Source organism: Ornithorhynchus anatinus, chromosome 7 (genome assembly GCF_004115215.2).
Source record: "Ornithorhynchus anatinus isolate Pmale09 chromosome 7, mOrnAna1.pri.v4, whole genome shotgun sequence".
Taxonomy (NCBI): Eukaryota; Metazoa; Chordata; class Mammalia; order Monotremata; family Ornithorhynchidae; genus Ornithorhynchus; species Ornithorhynchus anatinus.
In genome coordinates, this window is record NC_041734.1 from 49,026,009 (window position 1) to 49,031,480 (window position 5,472).

Here is a 5,472-nt window from a genome sequence, read left to right on the forward strand (position 1 = left end):
CCTAAGAGAATCTGGAACGATCATGGGTGACGGGCACCATTAATGCCCATTTTAGGGGCTGGCACTCGTCAGTGAACATTAAATAATCTATCCTCATCTCAGAAGAAGGAATGTGGCCTAGGGGAAAGAGCACAGGCCCGGGAATCAGAAGGTCATGGGTTCTAATCACGGCTCTATCACTTGTCTTCTGTGTGACCTTGGGCAAGTTGCCTAAATTCTCTGTGCCTCAGTTATTTCATCTGTAAAATGGGGATTGAGACTGTGAGCCCACACGGGACAGGGACTTAGTCCGGCTCGATTAGTTTGTATCCATCCCAGAGCTTAGTACAGTGCCTGGCATATAGTAAGCACTTAACAAATACCATTATTATTGTTATTAGGTGTGAAGTGGCTGAGGCCATCTAGGATTTCAATAATACAGCAGCTCCCAACTGTCAGTGTTTTGTCACTTGAGAGTTCCTACACTAGTGCCTGACATTTTTTTTTTTTGTAATGGTAGTTGTTAAGCATTTACTATGTGCCAGGTACTGTACTAAGTGCTGGGGTAGATACCAGATAATCAGGTTGAACACAGTCCTTGTCCCACATGGGCTCGCAATCTTAATCCCCATTTTATACATGAGGTCAGTGAGGCACGGAGAATTTAAGTGATTTGCCCAAGGTCACACAGTGGACATGTGGCAAAGTCAGGATTAGAAGCCCAGATTACCAGGACTGGGCTCTATCCCCTAGGCCAAGCAACGTGGCTCAGTGGAAAGAGCACTGGTTTAGGAGTCAGAGGTCATGGGCTCTAATCCTGGCTCCGCTACCTGTCAGCTGTGTGACTTTGGGCAAGTCACTTGACCTCTCGGTGCCTCAGTTCCCTCATCTGTAAAATGGGGATTAAGATTGTGAACCGCACATGGGACAACCTGATTACCCTGTATCTACCCCAGGGCTTAGAACAGTGTTCGGCCCATAGTGAGCACTTACCAAATACCAACATTATTATTATTATTCTCAGCTGTCCAGTCTCAAATCAGGATTAGGAGGGAAAAGCCCATTCCTCTTCACTCCCCAATTTTTTTTAAGTTCTCTGTTAAGTGATTACTATGTACCACGCACTGTTCTAAGAGTTGGGGTAGATAGAAGATAATCAGGTTGGACATAGTCCATGTCCCACATGGGACTCACGATTGTCATCCCCTTTTTACAGATGAGGTAACTGAGGTGCAGAGAAGTTAAGTGATTTGCCCAAGGTTATATAGCAGACAAGTGGAGGAGCTGGAACTAGAACCCAGGTCCTTCTGACTCCCGGGCCCCTGCTCTATCCATTAAGCGATGCTTCCTGTCTAAGTTGCACATTGGTAACTCCCCAGTGTCAATCAATCAATTAATCAATCATTGGTATTTATTGAGTATTCACAGTGGGGAAAGCACTGCATTAAGTGCTTGGAAGAACACAAAAGAGTCGATAGACACAATCCCTATCCGCAGAGAGCTTACAGAGTTTATGGCTATAAGCTATACTGCAAGTGTACCAGGCAGGTACCTGTTAAGCGCTTTCTATGTGCAGAGCATTGTTCTAAGCACTGGGGCAGATACCGGGTAATCAGGTTGTCCCACGTGAGGCTCACAGTCTTCATCCCCATTTTACAGCTGAGGGAACTGAGGCACAGAGAAGTTAAGTGACTTGCCCACAGTCACACAGCTGACAAGTGGCAGAGCGGGGATTCGAACCCATGACTTCTGACTGCCAAGCCCAGGCTCTTTCCACTGAGCCACGATATATGGGAAAAGGTGCGGGACAACATCTTAAATGTGCTGTCGATTGCAATAGCAGGGGTTCCGGGGTTCTCTGGTGTCTGCAGATGCACCCCAAGACACGTAAAGTAATACTGCATACTGTGCGCTGAGGGTTTCTTGGTTTAAATATCTTATTTTGGATGAAACGAGTAGAGGAATTGCACAGCATTAGGTTCAAGTATTTTTGCTAGTTCTGAAGTTACTTCTGTATCTTTTTAGAAGTTCAGATAGGACTCCTCTTTATGTTCACTCCCTTCTTCACCAGATTTTCCATCCTGGGTAGCTAGTTGAGACGGCTAAAACAGAAAAGTGTGTTGTGGCCCTGTGTGAAAGGGCGAGTGTGTGTCATCTAGAGTTCGGGGTCGGACAGGCGGAGAAGAACATAGCAGAGAGGTAGGGGAGAAGGACAGACTGTCAGGACAAGTCCTGCAAAGACTAGAACTCTGCAATTATGAAGCTATAAATGCAAACGACATTTTGATATCCCTGTCTCACACCTCACACCCCTGCTTCCTTCCTCTCTATCTCTTCCTTTGCTGACTAGATTATTTAGTAGTAGTAGCTTATCGTATATATTGAGCAGTTACTGTGTGCAAAGCACTTGGGATAATGCAATATAACAGTAAACAGATACATTCCCCGCCCATAAGGAGCTTACAGTCTAAAGGGAGAAGTTATTTGCTTGGAGCTAGGAAGGGTTCTTGTAGGCTTGCTCAGCGGTGTAGTCACTGAACAGAGCTGGAAAGCCCTGGAAAGAGCTGGAAAGAATCTAATGCTAGATCTCAGGTTATATAGGCTTCAAACACTACACATCCTTTGGGAATCTGCTGGGTTATACAGTTCCTATCTATTAATCATCCTGTTTCTTGGAAGAATTATGATGTTGATGCTGCCATTTCCTCTTCCCCTCCCAGACTTAGTTTTTACCCCTACGCCTCGCCCAGTATAAAGCCCACCGTCTTTTTTTAAAAAGTATGACTAGTTAAGGAGATGGTGAAGGAAAAGGAAGTTAAGCGAGAACTGCCCACAACCTAAGATCATTCCAGCCTCAACGTTTTCAAAAGAATGTACCTGGGTGGAGGAAGATTAAACATAGCTAGGGCAGACTGAATTGATTTATTCCAAGGAGGGGGAAAAACAGACAGCTCCTCCTTCCCCCCGCAGCTAAACTCTGCTCCTCGGCTCAGGCTGGGATTGTATTTTCCCTTCCTCTCTCTTTTTCTGAGGTTTGTATTATCATCTGCCAAGCTCCTCAGGACACGGTATTTACTTCAGCCCAGGGCTGTGGGTGGCTTGCTCCCTGCTCCTAGGAATTTCACAAACAAATCAAGGGGAACAGAGACCTGCTCACAACAAACCAAGCGATGGTTTCTCCTCAGTCCTCGAGGCTTTGGAACAATTCCTCGGAAGAAATCTGCCGGGCTTTGACCACAAGCATAGCCCAGCCTTAAGCAAACACACCCACCAAACTAGCTCACTGCCTCAGGAAGGTGAAAGAATTGCATTCATAAGTGACAGAGAATATAATCGAGCAGCACTCACCACTGGCGTGATTACAGCAGAGGGAGGGAAATGGAGGGGCATAGGGCCTGGAAATAAGAAGAGCAGCAAGACCTAGTGGAAAGCGCACGGACCCAAGAGTCAGAGGACCTGGCTTCGAATCCGAGCTCTGTCCCTTGTCTGCTGTGTGACCTTGGGCAAGTCATTTAACCTCTCTGTGCCTCAGTTACCTCCTCTGTAAAAAGGGGATTAAGATTGTGAACTCTATGTCGGACAGGGACTGTGACCAACTAGATTACAGAACCTGGCACACAGTAAGCACTTAAAAAATATGGGGGAAAAAATTGGGTTGAACAGTAAGTGTTCAAAAGCATTTTTCTTCGCCTCCAACTCAGCCAGAATCCTTTGCAATTATTACACATTTCAGTTGCCCTAGCTATAAACTAGGCCCAAAGATGTTTGCTGAACAGGTCAGCTCACAGAAGAGTTGAGTGAATTCCGTGGCTTATAGCACATTTTGAGGTCCTTGAATCACCGAAGAGATATGTGCTGACAGGCTCTGAAATTCAGCTGCTTAAATTGCGATATCAAAGTCATTAAGAAGGTCTAAGACCAACTCCTAAAACGAAAGAGTCCCTAGTGGGATCCTGTTTTAGTTGATGCACAATTTAAATAAAACAAAATAAATCCTATCCATGGGATCTATGTAAGGAAACAGGTGAAGCCCAATAAAATGTTCGGCTGAAATTCAAATATCTTTCCTGTGTGTTAAAGAAGGTATCCACTCATTTCAAATCAACAGTACCATTTTTTTTTCAGAGGGTCTACCAAGTCCTCTCAGGGTCACACCTGGAGAGTTTCCAGTACTCTATCAGTCTTGGCTACGGAAGGGAGAGTCAAGCAGAGGCCTACCCATTCCCTTTCTAGCTTGGCCAGTGGCTAGTGGACGGAAGGCAATCTGCTACAAGTCAAAACTCACCTGTGCTGAGCAGCAGCAGCAGGGGAGAGAGTCGAGGGCAGAGGCTCAAGTTTTCTGCACAAAAGAAGGCAGTGGTAAATCACCTCCGTATTTTTAACAAGAAAACTCTATGGAAACACTACCAGAACAATTGCAGATGGAAGTGGGATGTTCTAGGAGAGCTGAGTCCATGGAGTTATATGATTCGACAGGGACTCCATAGCCTAAGGCAAAGCAAGACCAAATCTACTGTCGTGTGCTTTTCCCAAGGGCTTAATGCAGTCCTCTATACACAGGAAGCACTCAATAAATATGATTGATTGATTGACTGATGAGCAAGTGCACTAGGAATAGTTAGCCGTGTTCTAAGTCCTCTCCTTCACAAGTAGAGGAAATTGAGGGCAAGAAAGGTTAAAGGCCTGGCCACAGTTTTCCAGAAAATTCACAGCAGATCCAGGTCCAGAAGCAGGGTTGCCTAGTGGAGCACAGGCCTGGGGGGTCAGAAGGACCTGAGTTCTAATTCTGTCATGTCACCTGTCTACTGTGTGACCTTGGGCAGGTCACTTCACTTCTCTGGGCCTCAGTTGCCTCATCTGTAAGTGGGGATTAAGACTGTGTGCCCCTTGTGGGACAGGGACTGTGTCCAGTCCGACTGACTTGTATCTACCCCAGCATTTAGAACAGTAATGGGCACATAGTAAGTGCTGAACAAGCACCATAATTATCATTATTATTACTATTATCCTACTGTCTGACCCTTAGTCCTGTGACCAGGCTGCTTCTGCAGGCCAACAGTTCCAGAAGGACCTCCTGCCCTGTTCTGTAGACTCCTGGAGTGAATGTGTTGTTAGAGCTTTTTTGACTCAGCCTATTTTCTTGCCAATACCTAAAATTGCAAAAACAGGATATGCTGCTAGTGTTACAACTCCATAGTTGGTCAGTTTAGCTTGTTGGCCAACTGACAGATGAAGCTCAGAAACTGTTCCTGTTAGATATTTAAGCGGGACTGAGAGCAGCCTTCCACCTCAACTGCAGCTGATTTTTCTAATAGAAGTCATCGGGGGTGGAAGAGGATCTTTGACAACATTAGACCTGATGAGTTCTATGGAACTAAGTGCTGGTTTATGATGCAGGCCTGATTCAGAGAAGTGAAAAATACAGTCTAATGTAGACAGAGAAAGAAACACATGCTATGACTTAAAAATTAGATGGGCGGGGGGAAGAAATCA

At 45.4% G+C, this 5,472-nt stretch overlaps 1 non-coding gene across 1 annotated transcript; it reads left to right on the top strand.

Moving 5' to 3' along the window:
* Positions 1-4,116: 4,116 nt before the first annotated feature.
* On the top strand, positions 4,117-4,254 carry LOC114813402. Its single transcript, XR_003761123.1, has one exon. It is a non-coding gene; the product is annotated as a small nucleolar RNA SNORA7 (small nucleolar RNA).
* The last annotated feature ends 1,218 nt before the right edge of the window (positions 4,255-5,472 follow it).